This window comes from Halichoerus grypus, chromosome 10 (assembly GCF_964656455.1).
Source record: "Halichoerus grypus chromosome 10, mHalGry1.hap1.1, whole genome shotgun sequence".
NCBI lineage: Eukaryota > Metazoa > Chordata > Mammalia > Carnivora > Phocidae > Halichoerus > Halichoerus grypus.
This window is the reverse complement of record NC_135721.1, coordinates 138,721,363-138,744,642: the sequence shown is the minus strand read 5'-3', so window position 1 is coordinate 138,744,642 and position 23,280 is coordinate 138,721,363. Positions and strand designations below refer to the sequence as shown.

Sequence of the window (23,280 nt, the reverse complement as noted above, 5' to 3'; positions counted from 1 at the left end):
CTGTCTGTCTCTCATGAATAAATAAATAAAATCTTTAAAAAAAAAAAACCGTATCTCCTCAAACCCAGAGATTAAAAACGAAGTTATAAAGCATCCGGAGTCACGTGACTGGCAGTTTTCTCCCTCGTTCCTCGAGTAGCACAGAATGTTAGCGGAGCTACATCTCAACATTTCTAACCCAATAATGTTATAATCAGGCAAGGTCTCCACAGATGGAAGCAAAGACTAATGTTCACACAGACACGAGAACTTACGGAACAAGGAGCTTCTAGAAAAAACAATCTGTTGAAACACCCAGCCAGCGAAGACATAAACCGAAAGGCAGCAATCAAGAATGGAAACCAGGAGGGTGCCTGGGTGGCTCAGATGGTTAAGCGTCTGCCTTCGGCTCAGGTCATGATCCCGGGGTCCTGGGATCGAGTCCCGCATCGGGCTCCCTGCTAGGCGGGGAGTCTGCTTCTCCCTCTGCCTCTGCCTCTCTCTCTCTCTCTCTGACTCTCATGAATAAATAAATAAAAAACATTTAAAAAAAAAAAAGAATGGAAACCAGGGGTAACGGGTCTGTGGGCAGGTGCTGAAGCCACAGAAACCCAAGAACAAGCCTGAAGAGCACTGGGAGCTGTGGGAACAAGTCTGATGAACATAAACATCACACACCCACAGCAACAAGATCGGGACACAAGTGGGGAGAGAGTGTGCGGGGTCCCTGTCAGGCCCACCAGGGCCACGAGCACCGTCCACACCAGAGCCTGACGCCGTATGGTGCTGAGGGGCAGCAATTTCATCAGCGTCCCCTTGATTTCTCTGTATGCCAAATTCAGAGGAAAGTGAAACAAATGCTTCTACTTAAAAGACTATGCGAATGTCTTTGGAAGGTACTATCTGGCTGTTTCTGGGAAATACCTGAGTTAAAAACTAACCTCCTTTCTATTTTAATGAAATGACAGCACAGCAGGGGGCCTGACAGCTCAGGCCTAATTTAACTGTATCAAAGCCAAGTACTTACACACCAGAAAGGGGGAGAACGTTACCACTCAGGTTTACTTTAGTGTTATTCTTCCAAGGACTGTCTACTCTAGAGCACACACTGGCAAGCTTTTATTTATTTATTTATTTATTTATTTAAGATTTTATTTATTTATTCATGAGAGACAGAGAGAGAGAGGCAGAGGGAGAGGGAGAAGCAGGCTCCCCGCAGAGCAGGGAGCCCGATGCGGGACTCGATCCCAGGACCCTGGGATCATGACCTGAGCCGAAGGCAGACGCTTAACCGACTGAGCCACCCAGGCGTCCCAGCAAGCTTTTTTTTAAAGGGCAAGATAGTAAATATTTCAGTCTCGTGGGCCAGTCTCCATGGCTGGGTCCCCAGTTTTTAGCTCTGCCTTTGAAGCAGGAAAGCACAGTGTGTAAAGGCCTGGGTGCAGCTGTGCTCCAATAAAACCTGACTTAATTACAGAAGCAGGTGCAACCCTTGCCCCAGAGGTCAAGTAACGGCTTTCTTGTGAATTATTTAAGGAAGTTAGGTCTTTGCAGAGGGTCCCTTATGTTTATATACCGTGAACAAGTGTAGGCTTAGTTACTGTGACACTTTTTTTATTCCTCAAAATTAACTCTACACAAATACAAAACAAAGATAAAGGCACATACCAGGTGACATAAAGGAGAAATGTCCTGAATATACATTTTCAATGAAGATGGAATAATTCAAAGAAATCCATTGCGACATGAAGCAATTACAGGGCAGACAGTAGCAGGAGTGCCCTCTTATTCACATAAAAATGGCTGGAAAAGCTGTGGGAGGGGTGAAGGCATTTTTTCTTTGAACAGTTTTGTTGTTGTGTTTTTAAAGATTTATTTATGTGAGAGAGAGAGAGAGAACGGGTAGATTTATTTATTTGAGAGAGAGAGAGAGAACGGGCGCACAGGGGAGCCGGGTTGGGAGGGAGGGGCAGAGAGAGAAGGAGAAGGAGAGAAGCAGACTCCTGCTGAGCACAGAGCCCCAAGACTGAGATCAGGACCTGAGCTGAAATCAGGAGTCTGACGCTTAACCGACTGAGCCACCCAGGCGCCCCAAGGTGAAGGCATTTTCAACAGAAACCATCCAAGAGAAGTCAACGTCATCCCTCATCAGTTCATTCTTCTTACTTCAGTTAATGAAGTAATGAAGTCATGCGAATGCATGACCCTCTGATCACACACCATCAACATATTCTATGGGTTTTTTTCAACTGGAAATTTAATTAAATTTAAATGATCATGTAATATGGAACAACTACCCTTATACTATTTCATATCAAAGAACACAGAAACAAGATCCCATATTTTGCACGCTTCTCCAATGCTAAGAGGAAAGTCCACTAACCGCATCAAATACATGTGTTCTTGAAGATGCCCTACCTGTCTCCCATTACTATCAATAGTTACGTATGTTGGCACAAGGACAGGGCATTTCCCTACCTAAGGGAGAAAGACCGCTTCCATGTGCCCTGCTGGGGCGTCAATGACTGTTACTTCATTCACAGGACACAAGTCTGGCTCATGTGGCATTTATCATCTCCATGATCACTTATTTGAAAATATTTACTGAGTCCTCCCACATGCCAGGCACTGGGAACACTGCGATGAACAGGGGATACAATCTGAGAGCGGGGAGTGAGTTCAGTGAAGGACACCCGAAATCAGTGAGCACAATTCCCCAAGAACATAGTTTTATGGGAACAGGCAACAGAAGCAGCTTGTTTATGTTTTAAGATTATTCTGGCTGCAGGGTATAAAATTAATATGAAGAAAACCATGCCTATGCACATTATAATCAAACTGCTAAAAACCAAAGATCAGGAGATCTTGTAAACAGAGAAAACTGACATTATCACATAGGGAACAATCATCTGAATTACACGCTTCTCATCAGAAATCATGGAAACCAGAAGGCAGTGGGGCACATCCCTAAAGTACTGAGATAAAAAACCCGTCAAACCAGAATTCTATTTGCAGCAAAAACATCCCTCAGAAACAAAGGTGAAATAAAGACATTTTTAGAAAAAGAGACTAAAAGAACCCATGAAGAAGACCTAAATTACAATAAATGCCAAAGAGTTACTGAGGCTGCAGGGAAATGGTAACAGAAACCAGCATCTTCAGGAAGGAATGAAGGTCAAGGACAATTTCTTCCTTCTTGTTTTAAGAAAATACATCGAAGTGGTGAAAGCAAAAGTTACCAACATTGGCTTATGGGGTTTATAATGTAAGATGTAACACAAAGGAGGGCGCCTGGGGGGCTCAGTTGGTTAAGCGACTGCCTTCAGCTCAGGTCATGATCCTGGAGTCCCGGGATCGAGTCCCACATCGGGCTCCCTGCTCGGCGGGGAGTCTGCTTCTCCCTCTGACCCTCCCCCCTCTCTTGTGCTCTGTCTCTCATTCTCTCTCTCTCAAATAAATAAATAAAATCTTAAAAAAAAAAAAAAGATGTAACACACAGGACACGTATGCGTTCAAGGAGAGCAGGGCAGGGAGGGGTGTGCCTGGAGGCCTTCAGGGCTCCTCCCCTGAGCATGAAGTGATACCACATCAGCTCTAAGACGAGTGGACAACACAAACGGCCAGCAACAAAGGACTGATCACGGCTTGGTCGATTCTATATGGGACACTACTCACCAATAAAAAAAGGGTAACAACATATGGACACAAGCAATAAAACCCTCAAACGTCTGCATGGAGCACTGGGTGTTATGCACAAACAATGAATCATGGAACACTATATCTAAAACTAATGATGTAATGTATGAGGATTAACATAACAATAAAAAAATTAAAAAAAACAACAACCCCTCAAACGCATTATGTAAGACAAACAAGCTAGACCCAAAATGATCCCATTTATTGAAAGATTAATAAAAACAGGACAATCTATTGTGATATAAACCAGAAAGGTGCTTGTTTGAGGGCACTGAGGGGAGCCTTCCAGGATAACAGAAATACTCTAACTTAAACTGGGGTAGTGATTTCACAAGTGTGTACCTACACCAAAACTCAATGAAATTTATTAAGATCTGTGCATTTAACTGTATGTCAATTTCACCTGCATTTATTTTTTTATTTTTTTTAAAGATTTTATTTATTCATTTGACAGAGAGAGACACAGCGAGAGCAGGAACACAAGCAGCGGGAGTGGGAGAGGGAGAAGCAGGCTCCCCACTGAGCAGGGAGCCCGATGCGGGCTCGCTCCCAGGACCCTGCTCCCACGACCTGAGCTGAAGGCAGATGCTTAATGACTGAGCCACCCAGGCGCCCCTAATTTTACCTGCATTTAAAAAGCAATCTGTAATTAAAGTTATTTGTTCTCAAAGCAAATTAGATATTATAAGAAAATTAAACAGAACATAAGGGCGCCTGGGTGGCTCCCGCATCGGGCTCCCTGCTCAGCTGGGGGTCTGCTTCTCCCTCTGACCCTCTTCCCTCTCATGCTCTCTGTCTCTCATTCTCTCTCTCTCAAATAAATAAATAAAATCTTAAAAAAAAAAACAAAAAAAAACAAAAACGGAACATAAAATTCTCCAGTCACCCAGAACCAGCTGCCTATTCTCACAAACTCTCACTGGGACACAGCCACATCCTTTCCCTTCTGTTTCGTCTATGGCTGTTCTCAACAGAGGCTGTGTAACCACAAAGCCCAAAAATACTTACTGTCTGGCCCTTTAAGGAAAAAAGTAGCTGCCGTGAATATTACTCAAATTGCTATTTTATATTTTGAGTCAGAAGATGAAACAGATGCTTTCTAAGCATAAAAACTATTAAATTTCTACACTACTTCACACACATTTCAAAAGTTTGTGTTCTAATTAGAAACTAACCATTGCAGGCAGCGTGTACTCTCGAAGGCTCCTGTTCAGGGGGAGCAGTCTTGTAACTAAAAGACAAACTGTAAATGGAAGGACCTTATTTCATTCTTAATGTATGTGATACTGGGAAATGCATCAAGAAAGGCAGACAGAAAGGTTGTGGAATGCCATATGAGAGAAAACAGTTAAGAAGAGAAAGAAATGAAGTTTTGTGGGTTTTTTAATCACTAAATTCAACTTTTGAGAAAAGTTATTGTCTTAATACTTTATTGTCCGTCTTTTCTATAATGAGCAGGTATACTTCAGTGATTAAAAGAAATAGACACTTTTCCAATACAGGAAACACAGATCACCTGAAACACATTACCCTACACTACAAACTGAGGGAGAACACTGGTTTTGCAGCTGCTGACACTTCTACCCCCAGCATGGGTTGCCAGTTTCTTGCCTCTGCTCCCTTCTCATTCCCTTTGGTCTCTCCAGCCCCTGGTCCCACGGAAGCATCGCCAGCCTTGAGATGCGATGCCATCCCAGCTCTGCTGATTCAGTGAGCAGTGTTCACTGGGTTCAGTCCTTCCAGATGTCTTTATATTTCCATGGGGTGATGATATGGGAATTTACCACCCGCTGTCTGAAGCAACACCGCGTCCTGTTCTTCTTCCTAAACTTGTTCTTATTCGTTTCAAGGCATCCCTGGGACCCACACTCAAGGTCTGGAGAGCAGCCACGCCTACTACACTTGTTGTAATTTATGAACTGCTGTCAGAGGTCTGCTCCCAGTCTTCACTCCAGGAAGGTTAAACCACAACCTCTGGGCTGGATCTTCTTTAGTAACATCATGTCTTTAAAAACAAACAAAGGGGCAAATTTTGCATCCTTGTAGTACCTCCTGGTTTGTGCTGCTAGAAGGAACCCAAGGGCTGGGCAGACAAGGTACATACACACACAAGCAGGGAACAATGAGCTCTAAAATGGTCAGAGATCACCAGGCAGAGGCAGAAACCTGGGAAGAGGGAGGGTTTTCTGGAAGACACATGGTTTGTCCTCCTCAGTCTGTCCTCCCTCGCTGCTGCTAGGGTGAGTCTGGGATGTACAGCTCTGCTCCCATCACATCTCTCAGGTCCTTCTCTGACACCCCACAGGCTGCAGCACCAAGTCCCAGCTCCCTGACCTGCCCACCACCAGCATCTTCCCACCACCGTGTACACTGGGTCTCGGGGCATGACTGGCAGGACCACGTGTCCTAGGCAGACAAAGTACTGTCACACACGAACACCCGGGCTCTCCTAAAGCAATGCCCTGCTTCCTTTGACGTGGAGAGCTCCTATTTGGACCCCAGAGCTCTGCAGAGACATCCCTGGCTCTGGGAACCCCTTCCTGGCCACTGCTCCCAGTACAAACAGAGTCCTATCGTGTCCTGGGGAGCCATCCTGGGCTTTGAGCAGGTGTCTGTGTTGTTCATTTGTTCAACTGGTGTTAATAGAGCACCTGCCGCGTGCCATGCTGTTCTCAAAGATGGAGATTTATCAGTGAACAAAATTAACAAAAGAGACAAAAATCCCCAATCTCACAGGTCCTGTCTATGCTCCTTAAAAGACTTGGAGACCTTTAGGGAAAAGAGCCGAGTATTTGGACTCCTGTATTCTCAGATGTGGTCTCTGCACGCAGCACACGTTTTAAAAAGCTGCTATTGAATTCAACCTACTGCTAGGGGAAAAATCGAAGCACGTGCCAACTTTGGAAGAACAGATTTGAAAACATCTTAAAAGGAAAGCTGTTTTTGTTCTAAGTACTTTTTATGTAATATTTGATACACAGAATGGAATAATATATAGAACACACACACACATACATTTTAAGTTGGCTGTACGCCTGGTGTGGAGCCCAATGTGGGACTTGAACTCATGACCCTGAGATCAAGACCTGAGCTGTGATCAAGAGTCGGATACTTAGCCGACTGAGCCACCCAGGCACCTGGGGAATATATAACTTATAATGCATAGTGATAAACACCACAATCCCATCCTTCAAATTAAAAACTTGAAAATTACTAACAATCTTGAAGCTTCCTGTGTTCTTCCCGTATTTATTACCCTGAATTAGTTTGATTCTCTTACTTTAAAATATTACCTCATATGTTTCTCCCTAAACATTTAGTTTCAACTTTTTAAAAAAATTTTTTATTGTTATGTTAATCCCCATACATTACATCATTAGTTTTAGATACAGTGTTCCATGATTCATTGTTTGTGCATAACACCCAGTGCTCCATGCAGAACGTGCCCTCCTCAATACCCATCACCAGGCTAACCCATCCTCCCAACCCCCTCCCCTCTAGAACCCTCAGTTTGTTTTTCAGAGTCCATTGTCTCTCATGGTTCTTTTCCCCCTCCGATTTTAGTTTCAACTTTTTGAACTTAAAAAAAAAAATGTCCTAACACTATATGCAACCTTCTAGGTTGCTTTTGAAACTCAGTATGTCTCTAGGACCCACCCACATCACTGGATGTAGTCATACTTCATTTCCAGTACTGGATAAACTCCAATTTGTAAACAGACCACACAACTTATCCATCCATTCTTCCACTGAAGGATGCTGGGGACATTCCCAGGTTTTGCTATCACAATGCTGCTCTGAACATTCCTGAGCAAATCCTGGTGTGCAAGTTTTTTTAGGCTAGTGCCGGCGGGCTCAGGCTTAGTGGTATTTGCAAAACTCCACAGCAAGAGTTTACAAACTGCTACAGCAACAGCAACTAAGCACAGGAAAAGATACTCAATGTCTTCACTCATTTGGGAAAAGGAAATTAAAACTACAGCATTACTACACACCTATGAGAATGGCTAAAAAAAATAACCAGACCACAGGGAGGGCTGATGAGGGTGAGCAATGACTAGAACCCTCACACTGCTGGTGGGACACAAAATGGGGCAGCCACTCCAGAAAAAGAGCTTGAAAGTTTCTAATAAAAAGGAACAAAGCACTCTGTACACAACTTAGATGACTCCCAAGGACAGGATGCTGAGTGCAAGAGACAGTCTCAAAGGTTACATGCTCTGGTTCCTCAGAAGGGGCTAGGAAGAGGATGCTGATAGAAATGCTCCATATCCTGAGTTGGGTGATGGTTACACAAATTTGTATGTATTAAACCCAGAGAACAGTATATCCAAAAAAAAGGGTGGTGTCTAGTTTACTGTATGTCCATTTAAAAAATAAAAGAAGAAAAAATCTGGGCTTGTATTTTATGTTTTGTCATTTACTTTTCTAGTTACTCATTTTCATTGTAGTTTACAAAAGTATTATCAGTGTTTGACAGACTGGAAATTAAAGAAAATCTGGTCCTTCACCACAACCATTTATGAAGAACTGCTGCTCGGAGTATACCTAAAAGTGGAACTTAGGGTCCCAGGGAACTGGCAGTCTCTACTGGGTGAGGTACGCCACCTGCCCCCAGAGGACTGCACCACTCAGCACCCTACCTGCCACTGCCCCCCCCAAAGTGATGGGCACTGCCAGGCTTCTGAGTTTGCACCCATCTACCGGGCAGAACGGTGCCTTGCTCAGCCTGAGTCCTCATCCCATGTGGACCGCAGAGGGCAGTGCTTTCTGTCTGCCCGATGGCGGTGTGACTGTGGTCAGTACCCAAGGGGCTACGGGATCTGTCTCCAGGACACCATTCATTTACCTGCTACAAACGCAACAAAAATCTCCTAGTTCACAGGTCTTTTCACTTACCATGGTGTCTTTTGATGAACATAAGTTCTTAAATTTTTCTATTGTGGTAAAAAAACAAAATTTACCATCTTAACCATTTTTCAGTGCACACTTCAGTGCTATTAACTCTATGCACGCTGTTGTGCAACAGATCTCACAAATTCCTAATTTTACGTAACTGAATGTATCAAATCTTTGCAAACTGATGATATGTTTCCTTTCTGCTTTTGTTCAAAAGTCCTTCTCAATCCCAAAGCCAAAAGTAAATTCTCCTGTATTTTCTTCTAAAGGTTTTCATCCACAGGTAGTCTGCTTCATCTGGAGTTAATATGGGCATGGCAGGAGACAAAGACCAGCTTCACCCAGAGCCCCCAGAAACCCCCCTCCCACCCCTGCAAATGGCCTGTCTTTCCCCAAGACCTGCAGGATGCCTCCGGCTTACTGTAAAATTCCACATGTGAAGTCTATTTGGGAGGCTCCCTATTTTGTTCCATTCTCAGCATACTTTATTCAAAAACCTCCGAAATTATGTGAGGCAGCCTCACTTTACAAAAGCTATAAATTCTTTGGTATTTCCACACACACCATTAGATAATGCTACTGAAAACAAGTGTGTTTTAATACAAGCACCTGGTTTGAGGACAAGGAGGACCTGAAAAACAATCGCAAGGTAAGCCCCATGAGCCACACCTCCTCAGTGTGTAGAGTTGTGTCCCCCAAGCCCAGGCTTTATGGCCTGCAGACCAGGTGCTGTTGTTCAGCAATGAAGGCATGAAGAAGTATGAAGCCGCACCATGGGCTTCTTTCTCACTCTCTCTGGGGGTACCCCTCCCAGATGCAGAGGCCTCTGTGGCTGCCACGCAGCACTCTCCAGCCTCTCTTTCTACGGTGGGTCAAACGAGGATCGTGGCTGGACCGGCAGCCTCAGGAGCCACTGTCTGGCTAGGGGCAGGAAGACAGAGTGCCCAAATAAAAGTTCCAGGCCACAAAGATAATGCACCATATGATGGGAATCTGAAAATATAGAAGCCAAGAAAAAGGTAAATAGTGTTAAAAAAAAAAAAAAAAAAAAAAAAAAACTATTTGGAACCCTGACAGGGAGCTGACACTACTCTGGAAAGAACACATAATCAGAGAACAGGACCCTGGCTCTATAGTAAACATTGTTTTCACAAGTGGAAATAACATAACCATTTTATGATTTCAAAGATAACCTTACAGACAAGAACTTTATGGTCACACCTTGACAGCATAAAGGTAAAAGGACAGACAACACAAGTTGGAGTAAGATGAGAAGAACAGGAAGAAGCATTGACACCCTCAGGTTAAGGAGATGACAGACAACACATGTTGTTGATGGAGCAAGACAAAGTCACAACGGTGAGCGCACAGGAACTGCCAAGAGTGGGGACAGGAGGTAAAGGTGCTGCTGCCTTGATCAGGACGGAAGGTACAGGTAATTCGCGAGGTGACGAGTCGGCAGACAGTGGTGTGGCGTGCCACAGCGTGAGAGTGAGGGGTGACCACCAGCAAACACCTCTGGGAAGGAAGGGTGAAGTCTGGGAAGGGTACTGCTGCTTTGCCTCATGCACTCGGACCGAAACCTACAGAAGAAAAACTGCTAAAAATAAAAATACTAAAGAATAAAATACAATAGGGGTGCCTGGATGGCTCAGTCGGTTGAGCATTCAACTCTTGGCTTCAGCTTCGGGTTATGATCTCAGCCCCGTGGAGTCTGCCTGTCCCTCTCCCTCTGCCTCCCTCCCCAACCCCCAACATGCGCACGTGCTCTGTCCCTCTCTCAAATAACATCTTTAAAAAAAAAAGAAAAGGAATAGAATGGATGTCCCAAAGACCAGGAATTTTCCTCTAAGATTTGTGATGCACCAGGTAGTAATCTGCCAAAGAACATTCAAGAAGCAGGTGGGTCTGGAGCACCTACCTCAGGCAAGGGAGGGCCCGCACCACCAGTGCTGGGACAGACTCAGAAACCCAGTGAAGAGGCTCAGAAAAACAATGGTCTGAATGCCTGACTCTGAATTTGTTATCTATTCTGAAAGGAAAAAAAATCAATATACTGCAGAATAGAATTGGCACCAATTAACTCCATTTATATATTCAAAGAAATTCTAAGCAAGAGTCAACAAATGTGGAAAACAAGAGATGATGCCAATGTCACAGAGTCTTCTATATTTATTCCTAACTGAAAATGAATTTCCAATGTAAAGAATTCCTAAAGTCACTGGAAATATAGGAACCCCAAAAGATTTTACCTCTCCTCCTTAATTCTAAGAAGAATAAAAAGCAACAATGATGCTGAGCCTTAAAACAAAGAGAATAGAAAGAGTAAAACGGTCACTTCTTTAAGGACAACCTCCCCACCAATCATCAAAGCACAAGAGAGGGAATGGGTTTAAATCTAAGGCACAGGAAGAATAGCATGCTCCCCACAATGAGCCCTACACTTGGTTACAAAGAACAGTGTCCGTGTATTCCTATACTAAAGAAAGTGAACGTCCTGCCCTCATGATTTACAAGAGAGGAAGCAACAAGACTGATGGCCACAGGCTACAGCAGACAGGTACTGAGGAAGAACAGAAAAGACAGCCCAGGGCCACACCCCTGCACAGAATCTTGGGTTTCCCAAACAGTAAAACTGATGGCTGCCAAAACACAAGAACACACCTAGCCCCCCTGAAGTCCTTCTAACTTATAGACTGAGCAACTGCCCCAAGTCCTGGCAGGGCATTCAGTAAATGTGTGTTGAATTACTTTTGTCAGTAATGACTATGTCCAGAAACCAAGTAAGGATTTTCTTTAGTTAACTGATGCTTGGGATACAGTAAGTTAAAAGGAAAAGGAAGTCAGAAGTTGAGCAAAATCACAATAAGTATGTGTTTAACTATGAGGAGATTAAAAAATAAATGAACAAATGAATGAGTAAAAATTGAACATTCCCAAAAACTTATTCCTCAGAAAGGAGGTTACTTATGGACCAATTTGGGAGAGAATCTGTCCTCTTAACAAATGCCCACCACTTCGGACCCTGCCCTCTGGTCCTGCCCACTCATCCTTGGAGGTGCAAACAACAGGGAAATGAACCTGGGTGACACCAGGTGAGGCCATGGAGTCAGACAGCAACACGGCACTAAGAGCTTCTAATGCCCTTTATAAAGGCAGCCTGAAACCAGCTAGAACTCCTGCACCCAGAGCATGACATTTCCACCCCTCACAGCCCGCGAGCCAGCAAGTACTCCTCTGTGCACACTGTTAGAGAAAAAGATTCTAGGGCAGAACCATTACTTAATGACCAAAAGTTTCCAGAAAACCTTAATATATTCCCAAATCTAAACATGAAACTAGAGAGTGGAAGACAAAATATTTCTCATAAAAGTAATGAGAATTAGGTATTTTTGGTTGTTGATGTTTTAACCTCACAACACCTAAAATCTCGGGATATTAAAGTCACAGGTACTTTTTAACCCAGGTAGGCACCAGGCTCTCTGCAGACTGGGTGTAAGAATCAGCATGCAGAGCCGGAAAACCCAGAGATACTTTGTATCATGGCAGAAAGTGCTGGGAAACCAAGTGAATGCCTGCCAGGAAGAATTTTCTAAAGCCCAGTGGGTTAAGAGTTCAGAAAATACGACAGATGAGGCCCAATGTCTTCTGTGTCTCCAAGAGGAACACATCCCCAAACACACCTGCTGGAAATGGCATGACTTCCCTGCACTGTGATTCTTACTGCCCAGTGTGAAAGTCCCCTGGGGAGATGGCCAGCCTTTGATGAAGATGGACATGGCTTCAGAGTGACCCCTTCCTGTAGCCATGATCAGAATCAAACTATCCCAACAAATCTAGAATGAAACCAAGTACACGGTGCTGATAACCCAACTGTAAGAGATGCCTGATGTCAGAGACAGTGAGTGTGAAAATATACGTGCATACCTCACAACAGAAAGCTGGTACAACTGTGGCAGAACTTGTGATCACTGCTGTAATACCAACACGGCAGCTACAATTTCGGGAGTGCTTACCACGTGCAGGCATTTAGAGGCACACATGCCTTGGACACCACCAGGTATTCCCAAGAAGTCTGTTGGACAGGCACCTGGTGCAGCGGGTGGTGGGAGGGCAGCTCAGGTCCCCTGCCTGGGCTGGAACTCGGCTCGGCCGCTCATGGGCTCCGTAACCTGGGGCAAGCTGCTCAACATCTCCACCTCCCCTCTGTCCAATGGGAATGGAAATAGTCTAGCTGGTATGTCTGTGACCTAGCTCGTGTGAAGTGCTCGTAATAGTGCCTTGTACACAATAAATACTAGTTATTACTAGTATGATCTCCAATCTACAGAGAAGACCGAGGCTCAGAAACACTGAGGAATCTACTTGAGGTCACTCTGCTGGGGATTGGTGGCGTTGCCATTCAAATCCAAGTCTGACCCCCAAGTGCTGTAAAACTTGATTCTCAGTTACCTGTTTCACAAATGGGAGCAATCTGTCCCTACCCTAAGTACAAATAACTTAATTTCTTATGCATTAAGCCTCACCTGAATAAGGTACTACATTAAAACCCTTTACTGTATTTTTAAAACAAAACCAAACACATATATAGACAAAGTTTACAATGCTGTTGGGGCGCCTGGGTGCCTGAGTCGGTTGAGTGTCCAGCTCCTGATTTTGGCTCAGGTCGTGATCTCAGGGTCTCAGCTCAGGTTGTGATCTTAGGGTTGTGAGACCGAGCCCTGCATCAGGCTCTGTGCTCAGCAGGCACCCTTGTTGCATACTTTTTAGATGTAAAAGGTGTTTTCTTTTTATCTGTTAAACTTAAAAAAAAAATCCATGTTATTAATTTGCCTTGTCATTTGCCTTTTATTTTTTATTTATTTATTTTAAAGATTTTATTTATTTATTTGAGAGAGAGAGAATGAGAGAGAGAGAACACATGAGAGGGGATAGGGTCAGAGGGCGAAGCAGACTCCCCGCCGAGCAGGGAGCCCGATGTGGGACTCGATCCCGGGACTCCAGGATCATGACCTGAGCTGAAGGCAGTCGCTTAACCCACTGAGCCACCCAGGCGCCCCGTCATTTGCCTTTTAAAAATATAGAAAACCTGGGATGCCTGGTAACATCCTCTGAGGGGCTCCTGACAGCCAGGTACATCAGTCTATCCAGCCAGCTGTTAACATCATCCTGTCCTCACTCAGGCCAGTGGATTGCAATGCAAACGGGTATTAATGGCATGGGCATACTCTTGAACCTGTGGTCGTTTGGGAGAAATATGCAAACCTTCCTAAGTGTCTGTGATTTGTACCTTTTACTTGTGGCATATTTTAAACTGGTCACACAGTCACAGCGTGTTGTAAGGCAGATATGGGTAAACCTGTCAATTCATCAGACCCACACGCTCCACCCTGCAGTGGGCCTGTGGACTTTGTCCTGGCTTCACCTAGAATAACCATCCAGCTAGTGGACAGCTCACCTCGGTGGTGGTGGTCACAGGTGCAGAAGAACAAACAGTTCACTATAGCCTTACCTCATTAGATGCCCCCCATCCCCCACCAAAGCCTTGAAGACAGCTCTTCTGTATTTTTTTTTAATTTTTACTTATTTATTTATTTTTCAGAGAGACAGGGCACAAGCAGGGAGAGTGGCAGGCAGAGGGAGAAGCAGACTCCCCACTGAGCAGGGAGCCCTATGTGGGACCCGATCCCAGGACCCTGGGATCATGACCGAGCTGAAGGCAGACGCTTAACCCACTGAGCCCCCCAGGCGCCCCCTCCATGGGTACATTTTTCTGAAAGAAAAAGCAGAGGCAAATGAAACAAGTGTGGGAGGACACACACCAGGAAGAAGGATGCTGTTGGTAACAATCAGTTAGGCTTACCCAACCAGGCAGGATGGTGCAACAGAGAACAGCACCAACAGAAACAACAGTTGAAAAGGCGTAAACTGTGTATGTTGTCATTCTAACATGTGATGGCATTATTTGTGCTTATTCTTCAATACCATACCTTTATACTAGAGTAAATATGTAACTGTCAATTTCCTTATCTATAAAATTGGATAACAGCTACCTTGCAAGGCTGTCCTGGGAATTATGGCTGCTGTGCATTAAGGAAAACGGCCTAGTCACAAGCAGAGGATTTGCTACTGGAGGGTAGGGGGAGGGATCCTCTAAGTGAATTCCATGAGAAAACATACTGTTTCAAATAGTATCAACGTTGTTAAGAGTTAAGAAATACTTCATACATAATTGTCATCCTTGAATTGTAGACTTTCTAGTTTCATCTCAAAATAAAACTGGACCACTGGATTCCATTTCAAAATTCTGAACTTTAGATTTAGACGTGAGGAGCCTCATGATTCAAAGTACAAGATAAATACATCCAGCAAAAATCTTTACCCAGAATACTTCAAGTTAAAAAACAGATATTGATTGGTTTTACGTACTTTTTAAAAAGTTCTTTTATAATTAAACTCATTTTATTTATAACTAAATTCTTAACACAATTTACTGCAACTGGCCAAAAAAAAAAAAAAACTCTGAAATATCATTATCAAACGCTATAGCAGTAGCTTAAGGAGCACCAAAATATAAAATGTTAAGATCTCATGTGAGTGAAGAGGAAAAGATACACATTGCAACAGACAATATAAACTTTGTAATATATGGCCAAAATTATAAGGTCTGTACTCTTTGACCTAGAAATTTTTCATTATTTATCTTAGAGAAACACCCTCTCACAAAAGACACTCCTCTTTAATAAGAAAATTCAATGGGACTGCCTAGCTAAAAATCAAACATTTGCTATGCTGCTAATCCCTTCCAATAATAGAGAGGAAAAAAAAACAGCCAGGTGCTAGCACATGCTTGCTCTGCGGAGCCCGGCCACCCCTGCCCAGTGCCTGCAACTTAGCTGGGGCTATGCACTTCCAGCCCCCTCGCCACCATTCTACTGGGACCATCTGAATCCAGCCCCCAGCTCTTGAACCAATGCAAAGTCACGAAACTGACAAGAGATTTGGGTTCTGCTGGTTTCACTATACATTTCCACTCCACCCAGTGACAAAAACAGAGGCACAGGGCAGGGAGTGCTCTCTAAGAAAGGGGCTGGCCGTCCCAGAGATAGCCAGGGTGGGGCACAGCTGATAGGGGTGGCAAGTCAGCATTCCAATCCTCTGACTCCCAGGACTGCAACTTTATAACCAATTGGCACAGAATTCCTCAGAACATAGCAACAGAGACACCAAATGACTAAACATTTCATCTTGTAAACCACCATATTTGCTGGTGATACACATTAAATGTAGAAAAATTAAAAAGACACTAAAATTACAAATAGCCCATGATGACAATTAAGGTTCATTCACACTCATCTATTCAAGGAATATTCACTGATCACTCATATCACATAATTTTTAAAAATATTAGTTGGGTTTCTGCCACAGAACTAAGTTTTTTTCCTATTTTTATTTTTTTAATTTATTTTTTTTTTAAAGATTTTATTTGACAGCGAGAGAGAGAACACAAGCAGGGGGAGTGGGAAGGAGAAGCCGGCCTCCCACCGAGCAGGGAGCCCAATGCGGGGCTCGATCCCAGGACCCTGGGATCATGACCTGAGCTGAAGGTAGACGCTTAACAACTGAGCCACCCAGGCGCCCCTCTATTTTTATTTTTTGAAGATTTTATTTATTCATTTGAGAAAGAGTGAGCGTGCCCGCACACTGAGGGAGAGGGAGAGGGAGAAGCAGACTCCCTGCTGAGCAGAGAGCCTGATACAGGGATCGATCCCAGGATGCCCCCAGAACTAAGCTTTAAAAACCATTTATGTAGATACGTGAACAATATAGACTGATTTTGGAATGAAGTAAACTTTTAATGTATACAGTTCAGACCTTAAAAAGGAAACCGATTAAGGGGTGCCTAGGTGGCTCAGTCGGTTAAGGATCTGACTCGGTTTCAGCTCAGGTCATGATCTTGGGGTCCTGGGATGGAGCCCCACGTTGGGTTCTGCGCTCAGTGGGAAGTCTGCTCAAGGATTCTCTCTCCCTCTGCCCCTCCCCTTCGCACACCCATACTCTCTCTCTAAAAAATAAATGGATAGGTTTTGTTTTTTTTTAAGATTTATATGAGAGAGAGAAAGAGAATCTCCAGCAGATTCCCTGATGAGAGAGGAGTCTGATGTGGGGCTCTATCCCAGGACCCTGAGATCACGACCTGAGCCAAAATCAAGAGTCAGATGCCCAGCCGACTGAGTCACCCAGGCGCCCCTATATAGGCAGGTCTTAAAAAAAAAAAAAAAAAAGAGTGGGGCACCTGGGTGGCTCAGTTGGTTAAGTGTCTGCCTTCGGCCCAGGTCATGATCCCAGGGTCCTGGGATCAAGTCCCGCGTCAGGCTCCCTGCTGAGTGGGGAGCCTGCTTCTCCCTCTCCCTGCCGCTCCCCCTGCTTGTACTCTCTCTCTAATAAAAAATAAAAAATCTTTAAAAAAAAAAAAAGAGGAAACAGATTAAGATGGCATTTTGAGTGACATCCCACACCTGGTCTCACTACATACTTCTCTCTTTAGATAGATGCTATACTCCATTTCTGCAATTTCAGTGTTAACTACCAATATGCTTGCAAACATACAATGTACTCAAACAAAATCAATGCAAAGAATGATGAAAAGCAAAATCTAAACTGAAGGTTGTTTGGTAATCTAATCCTTAAATCTTCCCGAGCTACCAATAACAGACCAGCTGCTAATCCTCTTCAGAGGAGGTCACTATTTGAGAGCCAGCTCTGGTGTCAGGACAGTAAAGGCGTTCATTCCCTCTCTTAATTAGGGGTAGCATTTTCATAAAATAGAACTATTACCATTTTCCAGCATTGCTGTCACTTATATTTAGGGAGGAGATGATGAGACACCTTTCCACTTATCACCCCCTACTCCCCCAACAGACAGGCAGGGCAGGTACTGTGACCCCCATTTTAGTGAGGCCCCCGTCATGGGAGCCCTAGTCTTGTCATTTTCAGGAGGAAAGTCTAGCACAGACTCTGCTCACCCACAGGAGGGACATCTGCAGCACAGGGATGCTCTGATCTAACGACCCAATCACAACATCATCATAAGCCTCATTTGAGGAATACTGTAGTTTGAACTGCTATTCACAGAGCACCCAGAGACTTATGAGAGCACCACTGAGGGCTAAGGGCCTCCTCTCCACTTGTGCAAAGACTGGTCATCAAGCTTGACACCAGTCCCCAGAAGACACAGGGGTCTTTCTGTCTCTTGACTGGAAAACTGGCTGCCCTCATTGGATGAGACATTGTTTGCCTACGGCATTATATACTCCAAAACGGTACAGGGTACTTTATAAGAGAGTTAAGGAATTTTTCAAGGGTGTTTGTATCTGTGTATATCGTGCTCATTTTACTCCCTGACTTTAGAAGCAACTCCCACCTTAGACAAAATTCTTTTTTTAAAGACTTTATTTACTTATTCGACAGCAAGAGAGGGAACATAAGCAGGGGGGTGGGAGAGGGAGAAGCAGGCTCCCCGCTGAGCAGGGAGCCGACGCGGGGCTCGATCCCAGGACCCTGGGATCATGACCTGAGCCACCCAGGAGCCCCAACACTATCTTTAAAAAAAAAAAAAAAAAAAAGATTTTATTTATTTGTTTGACAGAGAGAGAGAGAGAGCATGCTTGCGTACGAACAAGCAGGGAGAGTGGCAGGCAGAGGGAGAGGAAGAAGCAGGCTCCCTGCTGAGCAGGGAGCCCAATTCAGGACTCAGTCCCAGGACCCCAGGATCATGACCGGAGCTAAAGGCAGACATTTCCCTGACTGAGCCACCCAGGCGCCCCGACAAAATTCTATCTTATCAGGACCCCCCAGCTCCACTGCAATTTAGTCATTTATTCAACAAACACCTAGTGAGCCTGTACTACACCCCAGGACCAAGGTGAGCACCTCACATTTAGGTTCTAAAGATGCACCATCCAGCAGGGGTGCATGTTAGGGGATTCTGCATGGTGGTGTCAGGTGGGCAGTTAGTAGAGGAACTGGTACAGAAGGCCTAAATTTTCAAGTTCCAGGTCTGACACTGAGCAAGGCACTGGTCTCCAGGGCAGCTCCCAGCTGAGCACATGCCACCTATCCACTGCATGCTGGAGGACTCAAGAACAAAAATGGCTAAGACACATACAGCATCCTTTCAATCTCTACACCACCTTAATTAATAGAACCAGCCTTAAAAACACAAGAGAATTCCCTCATTCTGAGTTAACAGGGGCATGAGGTGAAGGGCTCCAGAGCCCTTCAGTTCACAGGCAAGACTCAGCCTGCTTCTGCACAGCATCAGAGCAGGGAGTCTCAGGCTGAGGCTCACACCATGTAGTTCTTCTAACAGATTACTCCATCTCAATCCACTTAACCAACAAATGTCACCAAGTATTAAGACTAGCATGTGGGGTTTTTCGGGGGGGGGGGGGGAGAATGGTCCTCGAGGAAAGGGAAGAGAGTAACCAAAGACAAAATTTCTAGAAGCATTATTACCAGATCTGACTTTAAAAACTTTTTATTTTGAAATAATTTAAATTAAAAATTGCAAAAAAGATTTAGAGGGAGGTCTCAAGCACCTCTCTGATCATTTAACTGGCTGTCCTTTCCCAATGGGCAGGTGGCTCGCCACACACTTCCCTCAGAACCCAGAGCCTGTAAGTGCTCAGTACTCACTCACAATGACCCCAAGTGACAAAGTCACTGTGCTGCACAGGAGTCACTAAGCTCATCACTATCACTGATTCAACAAGTATTTCCTGGTTTGTGCCAGCAACAGTTCTCTACACGAAACAGACTCCCTATGGACCTCATCTCAGAGTAAAAGAGCGAATATAATAAATATACTAAAGCAAATGCTGTAGGAAAATTAAGGAGTGCAGGGAGACAGGAGGTGGTAAGCTGAAATTCTATGTAGGGTAGTCAGGGAAGGCCTGGCCCCATGGAGCGTGAGGATGAGGAAGTGAGTGTTCCGGGCAGACTGGAGGACACAGAATTTGCTGAGAGACGAGCAAGAAGGCTGCCGAGGCAGGGGGAGGGGGGGGTCAGAGGGCCAAAGTAGGAGGCTGGTCACAGAGGGGTGGAAGAGGCCTGACAGGCATCCCAGAGGCTACACTGGCCCCACAGTGGAGCCAGTCCCTCAGCACGGCTCAGAGAATCCACCACACGCCTGTCTGAGTGCTCACCACACAAGCCCTGGGCGCTCTGCTTAGACCAGGGCCAAAGGGGGCTGGGCTCTGAGGGTCCTGCAACACACATCTCCCTGATAGTCCCATGCTGGTCAACAATGACCAGCCACAATGACCACTGGGGGGAAAGGCCATCTGGATCACACAAACAGATCAGCCACACAGTCAGCTAGCCAGAACCAGCTCCTATAGCTCTTGGTTTGGCCACATGCCATCAGGAGCTGCCCCAAGTCCCAGAACCCTGACACAGGTGAAAGGAGGACTGCATACACTAAATGATAAAGTTTCCCAAAGCCCTTAAATCCTGGCTTCCAATTTCATCTCCTGTTTAACAGATTACTCAATCCTGAAACCCAGCAGGATATTTAACGAGAAAGAAGCAAATAAACGAACGTAAAATCTTAGAAGCACTGGCTAGAGTTTTGCCTTTAGGCAACCATGTTAATAGCTGGGGCAATATAACTGTTTCTGGCATTAAGATGGTTTTTTTCAACAGACAACTAATTAAGGACAAAGATGTCTAACAATTCAAACACAGGACCCATTAGGCCATGACCAGCAAGTAAAATGTCCCTTACCAGACCTAAACCTGAAAACACAAAATAAAATTGAAACTTTTGCTTCCTTTTCCTGTATGACACAACTGAATGAATTTTGAGAAATCATCTGTCAGGCACATGAAAAAGGGAGCTCTTAATCCAGCCACTTGACACAAACAAGTTAGAACCTGAACGGATGAGTTCCCAATACTGTCTCCTCAAAGACTACAATACAAAGCACTGCTTAAAATCATGTCTCGATAAAACATTATTTTTGCAAACCAAATAATTTTAATCTAAGAGATTAATTTACAGCGCGTTAAGGAACAAATGTCAATCCCCCGAGCTATAACATAATGACCCAGGGACCAGATGATGTGGTTCCCTCAAAGCAGCGCTTTTCAACCACCCTCCCCCCGCCCCCCCAGGAAGGAAGAGACCCTCCGGTCGGTCACGGGAACAGTGGGGGCGGAGGGAAGGCCGCGCGCTGACCACGATCCGGCAGAATGGGGGATGGACCGAGGGAGCTCGGCGCAGACCGTGAGACCACCCCCCCCGCCGGGACTGCGGCCCCACCTACCCACCCACATGTGAACGCAGGCTGCTCCGAGGCGCTGCGCCCAGACCGGGTCGTGCCCCGACCCAACTGCGGACCCAGGGAGCACCCCGGCACCGGTCGGCCGGCACAGACCCCTAGGGTCACCCATGACCGAGGCTCGCGCGGGGCCTGGACCGCGCGGGAGGCGCGCCTTCCTGCCCGTCCCCCTTTCCAGGCCGCAGCGTCCATCCGGCCCCGCCGCCACAGCGGTCGCTCCGGGGAAGCTCCCTCCCCCGCCGGCCCCCGCCCTGCGCCCCCCGACCCGGAGGGAGGGTCACCGCCATTTCCGACTGCGGGCGCGCCGCCCCGCGCCCCACGGTTCCCTCACCTCGCGGCCCCCTCGCCCCTCACCCCGCGCCCCCTGCAGACCCCCGCGGCCCGCGCTGACTGTCCCGGCCTGACGGGAGGCCCGTCGGGCCCGCCGCGAGCTCACCTGTCCGCCCGCCCGCCCTCCCGCCGGCTCCGCGGCTCCGCTCCTCAGCTCCGCGGCGCTGCTGGGCAGCCGGCCGACGCGGTCCTCAGCCGGGGCTGCGTCTGGGGGACCCCGAGCGGCGGCGGCTGCGGCGGCGGGGGCAGGGGCAGCGGCGGCAGAGGGCGCGGGAGCAGCACCGGCACAGGCGGCGGGGACGCGCACGCTCACGCACGCTCACGCACGCACCCGCACAGGCGCGCGCGCCCCCGGAAGAACGTGGGCTCCGCAGGTTGGAGCCGCGGACGGGGCAGGCCGCGCACGCGCCTAGAGCGCTAGGCTGGGGGCGGGGCGGGGCGGGGACTCCGCCCGTATAGGGCGGAGCCGCAAGTGACAGCCGCGGAGGCTCCGAAGCGCCTTGCGTGGGCGGAGCCTCGAGCGACAGCCCAGGGGCGGAGCCCCAAGTGACAGCCCAGGAACGGAAGCCCCGGGAGCTGTGGGCGGAGCTCGCACCGCGGAGCCGGAAGCGCCTGCCGTCTGGCAGGGGCGGGACCGAAGCGCGGGGGCGGAGCCTCCTGCCAGGGCCCGTTGTGCTCTCAGGTGCGCGGACAGGTGATGCGGTTGAGCCGCGGGAAAGGAGTGCGGGGCCTTGTGTTGCAGCTGAGTTTGCTCAGCGCCATACGTTAAGAGTGATAACATGTAACTGCCTCATCAAAGAACGGCATAGGGAGCTGGTGGGAAATGACCCGGAGGCCGACGCCCCCTTTCCTCGGGCCACTGTTAGGGACTCGCATTTGCTCTTCCCTGAAGCTCAGGGATGGGACTTCCTTACCCCGCTGCCCAATCATTGAAGTGCCACCGCCACTGTCCAGCCACCCTCCCAGAATTGCCTTCAAACAGCGGCGTGGGAAAGCGGGAGGACCAATGTCCACTCACTTCCCTATCCAGGTAGGGCTTCTGCTCATCCTGTTGACTACCTGGGAGCGAAGGCCTTCCCACCACCTTTCGCTATCACTCCCTGTCACCGAAAACAGTTCTACCATTTATTCGGTGCCTGCTGTGTCTGCTCCTCTGGCATGTGCCAGTTTTCATCCAGAAGCCACCCAAACAGATCTTTCTGGTCAGTGCTTCTGCCTCCTCGCTTCCACGCGTGCCCATGGCCATGTTCCGTTCAGCGGAGTTGTCTTCTTCAAACAGAAACCTGATGACATCCAAGGCCTCCTAAGACACCTGAGTAAAATCCAGGCTCTTTGCCAACAAGCTCCGACCCCTAGCCACCTCTGCCCTCTTCTTACACCTCCCTGCCATCACGCTGGGAGCTCAGGAAGTCTCCTGGTAGTCAGTAAACTGCAACATCAAGCAGACAGTAAGAAGAAAAGGCCAGATTAATACTGTCTATTGATTCAAGAGGATGAAGGATCCCAGGACAGAATCACAGGAGGAAGGAAAGAATAAAACGGACCTGGTACCAGTATCAGCCCGTGTTGGAAGCTGCAAACATGAATGAGCCAGGCCTTAATGAGTCCCTCCTTGATCTGGTAGTGCCACTTTAGGGATATTCCTCCTAAGAAAATGTTCCCAAATACAGAAAAAGTTTTATGCTCTTGATGGTGTTACTTATAATAGTGAAAACAAAAACCTGCCCAACTATACAAGCACACTCAAATGGAACAGTATAGTTTTGTGGGTTTATTTTTATTTATTTTTTAGAGGGAGAGAGGGGGCAGGGAGGGGGAAAGGGAGAGGGAGAATGTTAAGCAGGCTCCATGCCCAGTGCAGAGCCTGACCCGGGGCTCGATCTCACGACCCTGAGATCATGACCTGAGCCGAAATCGAGTCAGATGCTTAATCGACTGAGCTACCCAGGCACCCCTGGAACAGTACAGTTATTAAAAATGTATACAAAAGGGGCGCCTGGTGGCTCAGTCGGTTAAGCGTCTGTCTTTGGCT

General features: G+C 46.6%; 1 protein-coding gene across 1 annotated transcript in view; it reads right to left on the bottom strand.

Moving 5' to 3' along the window:
* The window catches only part of DNAJC5 (DnaJ heat shock protein family (Hsp40) member C5), a 37,515-nt gene extending 15,939 nt beyond the window's left edge, over nucleotides 1-21,576 (bottom strand). Inside the window, exon 1 of the mRNA XM_078057393.1 lies at nucleotides 21,355-21,576. The gene's annotated coding sequence lies outside the window, so the exon portion shown is untranslated. The remainder of the gene's footprint in view (nucleotides 1-21,354) is intronic.
* Between the last annotated feature and the right edge of the window lie 1,704 nt (nucleotides 21,577-23,280).